The sequence below is a fragment of the Hemicordylus capensis genome, chromosome 2 (genome assembly GCF_027244095.1).
Source record: "Hemicordylus capensis ecotype Gifberg chromosome 2, rHemCap1.1.pri, whole genome shotgun sequence".
Lineage (NCBI taxonomy): Eukaryota > Metazoa > Chordata > Lepidosauria > Squamata > Cordylidae > Hemicordylus > Hemicordylus capensis.
Window position 1 is genome coordinate 190,648,811 of NC_069658.1, and position 16,246 is coordinate 190,665,056.

General features: G+C 46.2%; 1 long non-coding RNA gene across 1 annotated transcript in view; it reads right to left on the minus strand.

Moving 5' to 3' along the window:
• Window positions 1-272: 272 nt before the first annotated feature.
• Window positions 273-16,246, minus strand: part of LOC128344669 (uncharacterized) — a 45,301-nt gene continuing 29,327 nt past the window's right edge. Inside the window, exons 4-7 of the long non-coding RNA XR_008315978.1 lie at window positions 8,141-8,252; window positions 7,186-7,594; window positions 6,474-6,569; window positions 273-1,108 (exon numbers count right to left, since the gene is read on the minus strand). This is a non-coding gene — a long non-coding RNA (uncharacterized LOC128344669). The remainder of the gene's footprint in view (window positions 1,109-6,473; window positions 6,570-7,185; window positions 7,595-8,140; window positions 8,253-16,246) is intronic.

Here is a 16,246-nt window from a genome sequence, read left to right on the forward strand (position 1 = left end):
GGGAGCTTTACTCACCCCTTCCAGTAAAAAACCGTATTTCTTGTAGTAATTGGGCGGAGATTGAAGCGGGCGGCACCCTGCCGCCCAATTACTACAAGAAATACGGTTTTTTACTGGAAGGGGTGAGTAAAGCTCCCCCTTTTTAAATTGGAACCCCCCCACCCAAACCAAAACCACCCCGTGACCAGACCGGTCTGGAGGCCTTTAGAATGGCCTCCGAACCGGTCCGTGCACATGACTAGCTGAGGGGCCTTGGGGCTGGGCAGGGGGCAATGGGCAGTCACGTGAGGTGCCTCTGGGGGGCCCCTCCAGGCAGTGGGGCCCCCAGACAACTGCCTCCCCTTGCCCGCTCATAGTTACGCGCATAGGCTCTGCTTCAGGACTGACCCTTCTGTGGATCTGCTCCAGGGCTCCATCCAGCTTCAGCTCCAGTCCTGCCTTCAGCTTCCCATGTCCATGGGACCCAGAACTGAAACTTCCAGCATTGTTTATCTGATCCCTGCAAATCACATTTTCTCTCTCTCTGAACCCATGCTGGTCTCATACACATCTGCATGCCGCCACACCCAACTGCCGCTTAATTACTTGTAGGGTCTTTGCCCACTTCTGTAACACAAAATGCCTTTTGTTTATCTGTCCAGTAGATTCCAACTTGAAGAATAATTGGACTCTTCTGAGACGGGTTTTCATCCTCCTTTCAAATAATTTTTTCCATTTCTCTTTCTTATACTTATTTTGCCCTTAAGCAGCCCGGCGTCTTCTGTGATGAACTGTGATTCTCCTTTGCTTGGCAGTGTGAGAAACCCGTCAATGACGTTCATTAATCTGACATGTGTGTGCAGAGAAAGGTAAATGTGTTTGAAAGTGTCGTCCGTGAAGCCAGCCATCTCCAGGGCCCTCGTTGCTAACGATCTAAAACCTGCTGCCTAAGCAAAGCCAGAATTGCAGCTTTGCAAGTTCTTTTTTTAAAACAAATGATAGAGCAGGGGGCAGCCACAAACAGCTGGTTGAAAAGGATGTTGAGCTTGATCTGTTCCAAATCTGTTCCTTCGCGTGCTCCCAACCTGCTGTCACTGAAGCAAGCGACAGCCAAGGGCGTTTTCTGAATCTGTGGCAGAAATGAAAGGAGATGGGCGCCAAAGAAAGACCGTCAGTCCGCGGGATCCCATGATACATTCCAGGAAAGACTGTGACGAATCTGTCAGCTTTGGCTCAGCAATGGATAATCAACCGGCCAGTTCATCAAGTTCGTTTGCTTAGAGGGAGAAGTAGCCTGTTCTGTAAGTGAGGCTCTTGCCAAGTTTTGGACAATTACTGCTTAATTTCAGAAACACCCAGAGGTATGCAACACCTCCTCTTCAACAAAACACATATAACATAAGCAGCATTACCTGTCTGCCTGAGATCAATGATTTCCGCTGAAAAACGTTTCTGAATTGCTCCACTGATTTGGACCAATCAGATTGCAGTTTGTGTGTGTTTCTTTGTTTTAGTCTTTTAGACCATTCTTTCCTGCTTCCTACAAGCTTGAGAAGGATCACAGTGGATGACATCCTGGCTAATGCTGTGCATTTGCAGCTAAAAAAGCACACATGCCATGCTAGTATCCCAGCTTCCAAAGCACTGGGGTTCATGTGCTGAGGGCATGATTTTTGCTGACCCCTCTTCCTCTGGAAGTGCTCCATATGACCGAGAAATAGGTTCCTGATTACTGTGCGATTCACAGATACCTACTTCTGATCATACAGTGCACTTCCAGGGGAAGGAAGAATTGGTGAAAATCACTCCTCACATGTGAGCCCCTGCACTTCAGAAGCAGGGATGCTAGCAGTGCATATGTGCCTTTTTTAAAAAGCTAGTATTATTAAGTACCACACCAAGAGCATTAATTCTCTTGGTATTTTTTTTTTTAACTGCATTTTAGAATGGTATAGCACCATGAGCCTTTGGAATAAGGTAAAGGTAAAGTGTGCTGTCGAGTCGGTGTCAACTACTGGAGCCCACAGAGCCCTGTGGTTTTCGTTTTGGTAGAATACAGGAGGGGCTTACCATTGCCTCCTCCTTCACAGTATGAGATGATGGGACTATTCTCACGACCAACAAAAATTGTGCTAGCAGAGGCTAGCCCGATTTTTGTTGGTTGTCAGAACCACCACTCGCAGCCGAGCCTGGTGGTTCTGAAGCAGCTAACCCGCTCGAGAAACCCTGGCAAAAAGCAGGTTTGCAGAGCGAGCGCTCCTGCAAACCTGCTTTTTGCGATCGTGAGTAGCCACGGCGCGCCTTCGTGGTGCGCCTATTCATGAGTAGACCCCGGCCAGGAGGCTTAAAAGCAGCCTCCCAGCTCGGGGGTTTCCCCAGTATGCCCTGCGCGCTTGCGCTTGCGCAGGGCATACTGGGGCTTGCGGGGGCCACACGGCCCCCGCTCCTCCCACCCCCCGCCGGCTCCGTCTTGGGGCCAGCCATCGTGTGGGCGGCCGATCCGGCCGCCCAGGGCTCCTGCCTGCTCAGCGCCCTGAACCAGGTCTCACTGATCGTGAGACCCGGTCCGATGCCTTTCAGCATCTTCCTATATTGCTGCTGCCCGATATAGTACCAGCAGGGATTTGAACCAGTAACCTTCTGCTTGTTAGTCAAGCATTTCTCCGCTGCGTCACTTAAAGTGGCTTTTTTTTTTTGGTAGAAGGAAGGAAAATAAAAATATAAACCAACCAACCAACAGCTAGTAACAATCCAGGTCTGTTAAATTTAGAAAATCAACAGTGGGTTTTTAATCTATTAACCACCAAAAGCTCATCTAAATAGTTGGGCCTTACATGACATCTTAAATAACAGCTCTGGCTGCTTGTTGCAGAGCTTTGAGGTCACTTCTGAGAAGGCCCTGCTCTTACCCATGGAGGTAATATGTATACTGCTTAATTTAATCCAAGTTATTCATTCATTTTAGAATTCATTTTCTAAGGTCTCCCCAGATCCAGACCATCTGCTAGGCAAACTAGGTGGTCGCTAGGGCACCAAGCAGGGAAGGGTGCCAACAGCACAGATCATATGTTGCCTCTGTGGGTGGGAGCAAGAGAGCAGCAGGCAGGTGACTGAGCAGACACTCTCCATCGCTGTCATCCACCTGGCTGCTCACTTGCAGTGCTTTTATGCTGGAGTCTTCCTTTGGAACCACTTTTGTTGGGAAATGGCCACTTTCAAGTCAACATCACAGCATTCTGGGGGCCTGAATTTCTCCCCAACTCATTTCTGAATGTTGTCATATTATATCCAAGTTTCATTTTGTAGAGAGCACGTTTTTGTTCTATGTAGAAAGCAGAGAGGCATTGTTGGCAGGTGACTGCATATATCACACTGGAGGATAAGCAGATGAATGGATAGGTAATATTTCTTGCATTTACCACATCATTTGCTCTTTGTAAGGAGCAGGCCCTGGACAACAATGGCCGCTGGATCCAACAGCAGGCTGAAACTGGACAACATGGGTCCCAACTCCCCATCTCAGTAGGTCATATCTCCCCAACCTCCCTACATACTGGAGGCACCTGCCTTTCTGTTACACATTCACAGCACAGAGATAGCTCAGCTGGTCACTAAAGCCCCACTGGACTGAGTAGGATTGAAAGAGAGTTCTAATTCCAGCGGAGGTCAGCACATTGAACCCAATCAGTGCTTCAATCAGGGTCCCTCCAGCTGTGAAGTCTGAGAGCCTCTTGTTGACTTGGTGATAAGCGAAGCTATTGATTATCCCTCAGACACAGGAGCACCTTTATTAGGGGGTGGCTTAGATGTTTGCTTTGTGCTGAGAATTAATATTGACTCATGCAAATGAATGTAATGAAAGAGGATGTGTTTCTCCTTTATCTACCTTTTCTTCTCCTCCAAAAGAAGCAGGCTGCTATATTTTTAAGGGTGGGGCTATATAAAGCTTTAGCACTCCAGTTATATATAAAATAAGAATTGCAAACCCTGGGAACAAGCAGAGGCAAAAGTGGGAAGTCTAAGAGGACTTTATCACTAAACTATGTTTAAAAAACAAAACAGTTTGCCATGACCAGGGCTGGCCCTCAGTATTTGGATGCCTGAGGCGGAAGATCCAAATGTCACCCCCCTACTATACACTGACTACCAAGGGACACAATCCATTTCAAAGTTTTCTTGTACAAGCCCCATTGAAATGAATGGGAGCTATGCAAATACATGTGTCAAATCCCCTGTGTGAGTTCTGGGTTGTTGTTGTTGTTGTTTTGGTTTTTGGGGGGAGGAGGCTGAGCCTGTAATCCATATATCACACCATGCACCATAGGGGGGATCAAATGCCCCCTAAATAGGTTGCCCTCTCATTCACCACCCCATTGCTAAATGATAAACTGGAAATTAAACATCACTGCAACCCTAATCATACTTACTTGACTGTTAGCTCAATCAAACTCCGAAAAATATTTTTAAGGTGGAAACATTAATGGGCAATATACCATTATCTCCCTTTCAGAAATCTTAACATGTTGAGCAAAGCTCCCTCTCTCATAAATGCATTTTGCTCCTTCTGTGCCTCCCCAATATTTTTTTTTCCCCTGGTGTCACCACTGTTGCAATTGTGAATGGAATGATAGAAGGTAATGGAGAAAGACGAGGTGCTTAAACCTTCCCCAGTCTGCCATTTTCCCATTTAAAATGTACCCCCTGGACTGCAGCCCCTTGCAGGATTCCAGATGCACGACCACATCAGGAACCCTAAGTGGGGCAACTATAAAAAAATAGATGATTAAAAAAAATGATTGCTTCTGACTTACCGTTCTTCCACTCAGAGTCATGCCTTCTGAGGCTGCTTTTCATATAAAAAGGTCAGAGCCTCATCCCATTCAGAGGCATATAATGTGTAGTTTGTTCCTCCAAATATGCTCACCATACACGTGTGCACACAATGGCTCGCATATGGTCTAGCGGTTAGGATTCCTAGTTTCCACTCAAGCAGCCCTGGTTCAACTCTCAGTATGGGAACAGCATAACTTTGGAGATGAGGCTGGAGTGCAGTTGCAGAGCATCTGCTTTGCATGTGGAAGGTCTCAGATTCCATCCCTAGCAGCATCTCCACGTAGGGCTGGGAAAGACTCCTGTCTGAAATGTTGGAGAAGCTGCTGCCAGTCTGGGCCAGCGGTCTGATGTGGTGGTATAAGGCAGCTTCCTTCCTATGTTCCTGTATGTAGCATGGCATACCATACAGGCATGCCGCAGTACCAGACACACACAGGTTCCTTTGCTGGTCAGGCTCCCATTCCCCTAGGGTGAACGCAGCCACTTGAGCAAAGCAAATCTCAGACACTTAAGGTAAGAAATTTTAAAGCATCTAAGTTTGAGCTTTCTGTCCAAGTCAAGCTTAGCCTATCCCAAACTCACTGCAAGGAATAAGGCAGGCATTTCCAGCATGGGGGTGGGGGAATGCTGCCAGTGGAATACAATTAGTTCAGGAATTTTGTTTGTTTTCCAGAATTTGGATGAAACAGAAGCAATGCAATGTCTAGGGGAGTTGGAATCCAAGTCCATTCCCATGGGGAAGGGGCTTGGAGACACATGAAACCCCACTCTGCAGCAATTTGTATTTCTTGGGTTGGAGGTTTTGAAGCATGGAAACATGAAAATACTCTTTTCTTGTGTATAAAGGTAAAGCACGGCGTCGAGTCAATGTTGACTCCTGGCACCCACAGAGCCCTGAGGTTTTCTTTGGTAGAATACAAGAGGGGTTTACCATGGCCATCTCCTGTGCAGTATGAGATGATGCCTTTCAGCATCTTCCTATATCGCTGCTGCCCGATATAGGTATTTCCCATAGTCTGAGAAACATACCAGTGGGGATTCAAACAGGCAACGTTTGGCTTGCTAGTCAAGTCATTTCCTGCTGCACCATTAGGTGGTAGGAGGCCTTTAATGGAATTAATAAGCCCGACCCCCCACCATTACCCCAAAGTTAGCCAAATCTCCCTGCTCCCCCATAGCCTTCTAAAGCCATCAGCTAAGGGAGCCATCACAAACAGTGATCCTGGCGACAGGACGCATTCCACTTCCATCTCTTTGAAGTGCAAAGTGAGAGAGGAAGCGAAAAGATAGTTCCCCTCAGCAGCTGATACAGACAGCCATTCTTCAGTCTACAATGATGCTCTTTGAAATGCAGGCAACCTGCAGGCAAATAGCCTGTGGGGTGTCAATCTTCCTGTTCAGGATTTGTACATATTAAAAGCTGTCTTGGATGTGGGTCAGGCTCCTGTTCCCCCTGTGTGAACAGGAGGAAATCAGCCACCAGAGCAGAGGAAAGCACAGATGCTGCAGCCTCAGCACTTTCTACCCCACACACAAAATGGTGTACCCAGCAATTCTCCTCTCTCTACTGGGTAACTTTTTATGCTTTCCCTCTGCTGCAGTTTTCAGAGGATGATAGATTTATCAAACACTCTTAGGCACAATCAACAAGTGAAACCTACTTGTATGGATGCAGTTTACATCTGAATACCAGATGATGGTGGTGTTGGTGGTGGGATGATTTATGTCCCTTTCAAAACCAATCTTTTTCCAAGGTGCTAAATAAAGATAAAACAAGAAAGTACAGTGTATGAAATGCAAACATTACTACAAAGAAACACAAAAACAGCAAGCAAAATTTCTCCCATTAAAACCAGGACAAAACCCACCAGTCAAATAAAGTCACTACAGACTGTCAGTCAATTAGTTTCAGCTGCATGGTTCCCTCTTGGTTCAGCAGAACAGGAGCGATAGTATTTCAGGTGACTTGTATGCTGTCTGGCCCCATGGATTCCATAGGCTGGGAAAGAGACTGGCCTGCCCCGCCCCCCGCCGGCCACATGCCCCATTTCAGAAGGTATCCCAGGTTTGTGCTCTTTGTCACTGTGTAATTTCCAGTGACATTTGTCACTGAATTCTTGATGCAAAGGCAGCCACCTTGGCCTAAGTCTCCCGCCCAGTGTAGGCACCTGTTTTATAGCTGCTTCCCCCATAATCACAAAGTAATCTCATGCAGATTTAACTAAGAGTTTATTCAGAAACAACTCCATTTTCTCCTTCCCCTTCCCCTCCCTTTTCCTTTCTGACTTCATCCCCCACTCTACAGGATCCCCACTGGGACAAACCTCTCAACAACAAAACATAAAAAAGATCACTAGATAGAATACAACATACCTCCATTTGTCTGCCCAGTAAGTAGAGGTAGGACTTAACAGCAACTTCCCTTATGCTGGTCTGAGACTGTAATAATAAAGATTGATTGAAGAGCTTCCCAAATTCACTTGCCTTTCCTTAGTACCAGTTGCAGGTAATGGATTCTGTGGGGTCTCTTTCTGGTGTTAACATACCTCTCTGTCCTGCTATTGGCTTTGGGGGCTGACATGTTACAGAGATTCCAGTGATGCTGCCCTGGGCTTGAGCCAAGAGGAAGCAAAAACAGAGGTTGCTAAGAGGGCTGCCTGCCCGGAGCTTTTTTACCCAGGGGCCACCAATGGCAGCTCACATGCTCTACCTGCCTCTTCCTGGTATCCAAGCAACAGGTGGAAGCCCTCCTGTTTGGGAGCACCCAGAGGCCAGCTGGCTGCTGTTGGAAACAGAAGGGTGGACCCGATGAATTTTTGGTCTGATTCAGCAGGACAGTTCAGATAGATGGATGCCTTCTTGCCTCTGCCCCCAACCCCCGGAAACTTAAGATGCCTAACAATATATAACAAAATTCAGAAAAGTACAAACAGTGACAGACATACCGAAGAACATTACTTAAAAGAGACTAATTGAAATTAAAAGAATTCCTTAACTCATCCTTTTAATTTCAATTGGACTACTCTGAGAACCTCTCTCAGTAGGTCAGCCAACCAAATTAAAACAAAATTAAAACCATGGATCAAGTTTTAAAACACAGAGAAAGAAGAAGGTGTAGTTAAGTAACAATAACATTACAAAATCAAATAAAATCTTCTACAGAACCAAGGGATTTGGTGAATGTTTGGAGAATGCCTACTTAAATGCACAGCAAGGTTTTTTAAATTTACTTTTAAAATAGGAAGGAAAGGAAACAGATGGACAGTATAGGTGAGGACTGCCAGTCTGCTATTGAGATGGCTTGATCCTACATGGTTGTCAGCCTTACCTCTGAAGAGACCGGCCCAGATGCACAGGAAGGGCCACTCTAAAAGAACTTATGGGTCTCATGTTCCATGATCTCATGTTCTTATATTCTTGCAAAATCTTCAAAGTGTATTCTGCAGAAAAGAGTTACAGGGATTATTCATGGGCAAGAAGGCAAACTGGGCAGGGAAAGATTGGAGGCAGGAGGAAGGAAAGCAGGAGGAAGGAAACTGTGCTCAGGGCAGGTGGGGGTGAGAGACAGCCCAAGTTCCAATGAAATGGATGTGCTTGTCATGGGAGCTCAGAGAACAGCAGGCATTAGGGTGACAGTTAAGAACATAAGAACAACCCTGCTGGATCAAGCCCAAGGAAGCCCATCTAGTCCAGCATCCTGTTTCACACAGTGGCCCACCAGATGCCTCTGGGAGCCTACAGGCAGGAGTTGAGGGCATGCCCTCTCTCCTGCTGTTACTCCCCTGCAACTGGTACTCAGAGGCATCCTGCCTTTGAGGCTGGAGGTGGCCTTTAGCCCTCCGACTAGTTGTTTTTTTATTATATATTTTGAAGAACATGTTTGTGGGTGTGTTGGTACGAAAGAAAGTCATACTTTCCAATTACCTACAGATACCAAATTTTGCATACACAATACTGCCACTGAAATTAGCTGTACTTTTTATACTAGTATATGCAGGGGTGTAGCCAGACTGTCAGCGGCCTGTGTGCATCTGACGTCAGACACAGGGGCTAGCCGTGGTCTGGCTCCCGAATGGAGCCTTGAGGCTCCATTCAGGAGTTGCAGTTTAACTGCTGAAGGGGCCGCGCAGCCCCTTCGGCAGTTAAACTAAGGCTGGCGCTGCTTTCGCAGCGCAGCCCAGGAGCGGCTCTTCCCTGCAATGGCTAACAACTGGGAAAACTCATCTCATCATGAAAGACCCAGCAAAAGGTGCAGTTCCAAGTAATTATAGACCGATAACCTGCCTGCCAACCATGTTCAAATTATTAACTGGAATAATAGCAGATGAAGTGATGCAACACTTATTAACTAACAAACAGCTTCCAGTTGAACAGAAAGGAAATTGCCCAAACACCAGAGGCACAAAAGACCAGCTGCTGATTGACAAAATGATTTTAGAAAATTGCAAGAGAAGAAAAACCAATCTAAGTGTTGCATGGATTGACTACAAGAAAGCCTTCGATTCATTGCCTCACACATGGATACTAAAATGTTTAGAAACAACTGGTGTCAGCAAAAACATTCAGATATTTATTAAAAAAGCAATGAGCATGTGGAGTACACAGTTAACAATCAATGGCGAGACACTTGGACAGGTTAGCATTAGAAGAGGCATTTTCCAAGGGGACTCACTATCCCCTCTGTTGTTTGTAATCGCTATGACCCCACTTTCACAAATACTCAACAAAACAGGCCTCAGATACCAAAGATCTAAAACATCCAGTAAAATCAACCATCTGCTGTACATGGATGATCTGAAGTTGTATGGAAAGTCCAAGTCAGAAATTGAATCACTGCTAAACACTGTCCGTATATTCAGTAGCGATATAGCAATGGAGTTTGGACTAGACAAGTGTGCTGCATTAATAATGAACAGAGGGAAAATAAGAAAAACAGAAGGAATAGAACTGCCCAATGGAAGCAACATCAAGAACCTGGAAGAGAAAGAACATTACAAATACCTGGGCATTCTCCAGGCTGATAACATTGCACACACTGAAGTTAAAAGTGAATACATCAGGAGAGTTAGAAAAATCCTAAAGTCCAAACTCAATGGCGGGAACACCATACAAGCCATAAACACCTGGGCTATACCTGTTATCAGACACACTGCAGGAATAATAGACTGGACCCAGGCAGAGCTAGAGACACTAGATCGTAAGACCAGGAAAATCATGACCATCAATCATGCTCTGCACCCCCACGGTGATGTCAATAGGCAATACCTCCCTCGCAGCTCAGGTGGAAGAGGAATGCTGCAAGTCCATCAAACAGTCGAGGAGGAGAAAAGAGGCCTTGCAGAATATATCAAGGACAGTGAAGAAAATGCACTTAAAATGGTCAATAATGAGAAACTATTCAACACCAATGAAACAAAGCAGGCCTACAAGAAAGAACAAGTCAAGAACTGAGCAGAAAAATGGAAAAATAAGCCACTGCATGGTCAATATTTGCACAATATATGTGGAAAATCAGACATCACCAAGACTTGGCAATGGCTTAAGAATGGCAACTTGAAGAAAGAAACTGAGGGTTTAATACTGGCTGCGCAAGAACAGGCACTAAGAACAAATGCAATAAGAGCAAAAGTCAAAAATTCAACAACAAACAGCAAGTGCCGCCTTTGTAAAGAAGCAGATGAAACAGTGGACCACCTGATCAGCTGTTGTAAGAAGATCGCACAGACTGACTACAAACAAATGCATGACAAGGTAGCAGGGATGATACACTGGAACATCTGCAAAAAATACAAGCTACCTGTAGCCAAGAATTGGTGGGACCATAAAATTGAAAAAGTTGAAGAAAATGAAGATGTAAAAATATTATGGGACTTCCAACTACAAACAGACAAACATCTGCCACACAATACACCAGATATAACTGTAGTCGAGAAGAAAGAAAAACAAGTCAAAATAATCGACATAGCAATACCAGGGGATAGCAGAATAGAAGAAAAAGAAATAGAAAAAATCACCAAATACAAAGATCTACAAATTGAAATTGAAAGGCTCTGGCAGAAGAAGACCCAAATAATCCCAGTGGTAATTGGCGCCCTGGGTGCAGTCCCAAAAGACCTTGAATAGCACCTCAACACCATAGGGGCCACAGAAATCACCATCAGCCAATTACAAAAAGCAGCTTTACTGGGAACAGCCTATATTTTGCGACGATATCTATAATAACCAACAGTATTGATGATAAAATTCTGGCATCCCAGGTCCTTGGGAAGGACTCGATGTCTGGATAAAACAAACCAGTCAATAACACCTGTCTGACTGTGCAAACAAGAAATAATAATAATATGTTCTACATTAGGCTGCCTTTGTACATAGTCTAGAACCTGGAATTGGTACAGAATATAGCAGCCAGGTTGGTCTCCAGAGCTACTTGAAGAGACATTACTCCCATTTTAAAAAACTATACTGGCTGCCAATAAGTTCCTCGGTGAAATACAAGGTGTAGGTTATTACCTATAAAGTCCTGAATGGCTTGGGTCCAAGTTATTTGTGTTCTTCTGCGTCCTATTAAGAGAATCAGGGAAAATCCAGTTGTAGTTGCCACGGTGGCAACCCAAAACTGGACCTTTTCTAGGATTGCATCAGGAGTTTGCAACACACCTGCAAACAAAATTAGAGCCTCCCCATCTGGATATTTTAAAGAAAAATCTGAAAACATACCTAGTTTTGAAGTTTTAAGTTATTTTTATCTACATTTTAAACTTGTTTTAATTGTCGTTGGTGTTTTAAATTTGTAAACCGCCCAGAGATTTGTAAATGGGGCAGTATAAAAATGTGCTAAATAAATAAATGTTCTTTGTTGCAGAGGGGACTGGGCAGAATCAACAAGAACTCTGTCTTAATTCCCAGGAAATGTTAGTGCCACCTATAGGCTGGAATGTACAATAACATTTCCTCATAAGACTTACTCCTACTAGAATAAGTTTACAATCAGGAAGGATGCCTGCGTGGGATGCAAGATGGGATCTAATCAAGCACATTCTAATTAGAAATGAGGCACAGTATGTTTAATGGTCTCAGACTGGCTAGGGAGTGGGTGGCTGCCTTCTTAATGGAGATGCTCACTTTGAGCGGAGGCAGCGTAATGGGCGAGATCACAGGTATAATTGGAATGTTCTAGCTTGTGCTTGTAAAAGTGGTGGAGCAAGGCATCTTGTGCAGTCCAACTCAAGAATTTTCTAAACTCATTTACTGGATGCTCAAACAGCAGGCTGCCGCAATAGGCAATAAGAACAAAACCTGACTAGAACTTCACTCCTAAACATGGGCACACAAGAGGTGTTACATATACAGCTGCCTTATCCCAAGTCATATCGTTGGTCCATCTAGCTTCATCTTGCCAGTGACTGACATTGGCACTCCAGAGGTCAGGGTATCCTTAGTCAGGGCCCTCTTGGTAATAGATTGTAGTGAAGTATGTTTTATTTCAAGGATGTTTTTATTCATATTTTATAACTGATTGTTTTGAACTTCTTGTTCACCATACTGGAGTCTTAGGCAGTATAAAATATAAATAATAACTAGCTGACCCCACATAGAGCATCTGTGCAGTTGTGCACTGAGCCTGTGGCATCCCCCCCCGCAGTGCTCTTGCTCCCTCTCCCTCCCTCGCAGCGCTCTCCCTCCCTCCCTCTCCCTCCCTTCGCTTGCTCCCTCTCCCTCCCCCGCAGCGCTCTCCCTCCCTCCCTCTCCCTCCCCCGCTCGCTTGCTCTCCCTCCCTCCCCCCGCAGCTCTCTCACCCCGCAGCTCTCCCCATTAGGCGGGCCTGGGCCAAGACATTCCACCACCGCCTCCCACCACCTCCTCCCAGCTGGTAGGGCTTTGCCCACCGTCTGCCCACCTCCTCGCCGCTGCCATTATTTCTCCCCACCACCGCCTCCTCTTCCTGGCCGGAGGAGTTTCGCCTGCTGGCCCTCCACCTCTGCATCCTGACCGCCACCATTATTTCTCTCAGCTTCAGTGCTGAAACTCTTGGAATATAGACTATCTGGCCCCGCACAGAGCATCTGTGCAGTTGTGCACTGAGCCTGTGGCATCCCCCTCCCGTAGCGTGCCCGCTCCCTCTCCCCCCCGCAGCACGTCCGCTCCCTCTCTCCCCACTGCAGCTCTCCCCATTGGGTGGGCCAGGGCCAGGCCATCCCGCCGCCGCCTCCCACCACCTCCTCCTGGCTGGTAGGGCTTTGCCCGCCATCTGCCCACCTCCTCCCCACCCCCATCATTTCTCCCCACCACCTCCTCTTCCTGGCTGGTAGGGCTTCACTCGCCGTCCACCCACCTCTTCTGGTCGAAGGGGCTTCGCCTGCTGGCCCTCCACCTCTGCATCCTGACCACCGCCATTATTTCTCTCCGCTTCAATGCTGGAACTCTTGCATGCTCTAGAGCATCTACACATTAGTACTTGATTGCTCCCCTCACCTCAGAGATCTCCCCATGCTCACCTGAGCTGCACTCCTACTCCTCCTCCATCCCGTTACTTCCATCCCCCTCACCCTTCTTGGTCATGGCTGCAGCATTGCTGCCACCTATTGGCCAAGCTGCAGCCCCCTATCCCCAGAGACCTCCCCAACCTCACCCGAGCCCGGCTCCTGCTCCTCCCCCCCAGGAGCAGCAGCAGTGGTTGACCAGGCCGTTCCTCGCTGCAGCCACCACCATGGCCACTCATTCCCTTCAGACTGCTGACAGGCCCAGGCCTGTCCCTTGCCTGCCTGCCTCCCTCTGACAATGGCCTCGGTAGCCCCAAAGAGCAGCAGTGGTTGACTGGTCCCTTCTTTGCTGCCAGTGCTGCCATGGCCGCTCATTCCCCTCAGGCTGCTGACAGGCTCAGGCCCCTCCCTTGCCCTTCCTTCTGTCTCTCTTCCCCCTCTCTTCTTTTTCTCTTTTTCTCTCTCCTCCACTCGCTCTTCCCCACTCTTTCTTCCCCCTCCCTTCATGTTTTTTCTCTTTCTCAATTCCTCCCTGAGTTAACAGATTTTGTTCATCTTGTTTCCTCATTTAATTCACACAACAGCAACCTCCTTCTCCTGAAGGGGCTCTTTCCTTCCTCACGAACCCTCTCTTCATAGACTCCTGCCCACTATCCTTTTATATCTGTCTATCTATTTATCTGTCTGTCTGTCTATTCCTCTCCTCTTCAATCAAAAACATCTTCCGACCAATAACAGTTGCATTCCAACTGACCTTAACCATCACAGGCTCCTCCTCCCTATCTGCATATGGAATCCCCACTGCCCAATCACCATAGTGCTTCTGCTCTCACAGGCTCCTTCTCCCTATCTGCATATGGAATCTCCAGTTCTCCACTGCCCAATCAGGTGCTTCTGCTTGCAAACTCTGTCAGCCAATCGCCTCCTTTCTACCACGTCCCCACGCATGGCCCGTCTTGGAGAATTAATTATATATATATAATTGACATTATCTTTGGCTATGTCCACACCTTTAATTTCACACAGTCTTCTGCTCTTTATACAACATGACAGAGAGCAGGAGTTTGCATGGAATCTCAGTTCCAGTTCCAATTCGCTCTCTCTTCCACATGTTCTCTCAAAACATACTGTTCCTGGTCAAACTTGGAACTAAAAGCAATACTGTGTGACCCTTTAACATATGCCTTCGATTTCATGCAAAATAGTAACTAAGTGCCTGGCCCTGGGAACAGGAAACCCTTTGGCTGCACAGTTGGAGGAATGCATGGATGGATGCATTTCTGCAAAGGCATGTTTGTTGAAATAGTGTAAGAGTTCAACAAAAACCGATGCTTGCTGAATATCCTGCCAAAGTGTGAATGGAAAGCACACTTGTAGGGAGGAACAGGAATACTAACAAGCAGGTTTGCCCACTTCCATCACAGGATGGAATGTCTGATGTTAGCACTTATCACAATAGTGCTGGGTATGGGTAAGGTAAAAGAAGCTAATCCAAAACTGAGCAGAAAGTAGGGGAAGGGAAAAGAGACAAAACAGGACCTGAGACATGTCATGGTTTACAGGGGTGTAGCTATAACTGAGCGAAAGGGTTCAAAGAACTCGGGCCCCCCAGCTCCTGAGGACCCTCGAGTTCCACCCCTCCCTATTTTCTTCATTATCTCCTTCACAAGGGGCTGCCGGGGAGAGGGGCAAACACGGGCTTCTGCTCCCCTCACTACACCCCTGCATGGTTACACAGTCCACTCAGAGTCCTACCTTTAGCTCTTCTGCCCGCTTGCCACAATCACTCACCTCACATAAAAGCTATGCACCTCCATCATGAGACCAAATGTCCCATGAGAGCAGCTCTTTCTTGCTCCTTCTTCTTCTTCTTCAGAAGCCTACTGCCCTTTCCTTCATAAGATCACAAAAATGAAGCCGTATTGCCTGGTTCCAGAACCACTGCAGTGCAAACAGGGAAGCTGCTCTCCCCACATCCAAGAAAACAAGAAAAAAATGGGGACACGGGCACAAGAGCAAACAAAGGAAATGAACCTGTGTAAGATGGACAAGGTACAGAAATGCAGAGACACGGTGGGAAACGTAATACTATGTATATTCTCAAACTAAAGGCATCCAAAAAACAGCAGCGAAAAAATCAACAAATGTGAACTGTGACAAACTCCCCAATGACAAAAAGACACTCCCAAGGGGACACTGGTACAAACACTAGTATGTTAAACCAACTGATGGAAAGCTGCTGGTGCCAGTTTGCTGAATGTCCACCCTCCAAAAGGAGAGGAAATCCCCTCTGCACCGTTTGAGTTTGTGTAAAGAGTATTTAACTCCTAGGTTGAGTCTGACTCATGAAGGATTGTAGAATAGAACAATATCGGACCTCTGAAAAGTATACAGTGTACTGTGCTTGACTGGCCAGCAAACTCACCTGACCTGACCCCATAGAGAATCTATGGGGCATTGCCGAGAGACATGAGACCAAACAATGCAGAATTGCTGAAGGCCGCTAATGAAGCATCCTGGTCTTCCATAACACCTCATCAGTGCCACAGGCTGATAGCATCCATGCCACGCCGCATTGAGGCAGTAATTGCTGCAAAAGGGGCCCAAACCAAGTACTGAATACATATGCATGCTTATACTGTACTTTTCAGAGGTCCAATATTGTTCTATTCTACAATCCTTGTCTTCTTGGTTCCATGTAATATTCTAATTTTCTGGGATTGTGGATTTGGGGTTTTCATGAGCTGTACGCCATGATCATCACAATTATAAAAAATTAAGGCTTGACTTATCTCGCTTTGCATGTAATGCGTCTGTCTCATATATCAGTTTCACCTTTTAATTTGCATTACTGAAATTAATGGACTTTTGCACGATATTCTAATTTTCCGAGTTTCACCAGTATAACATATTATACATGTCTTGTTGTTCTGTGCACTGTTGATGTCATATTC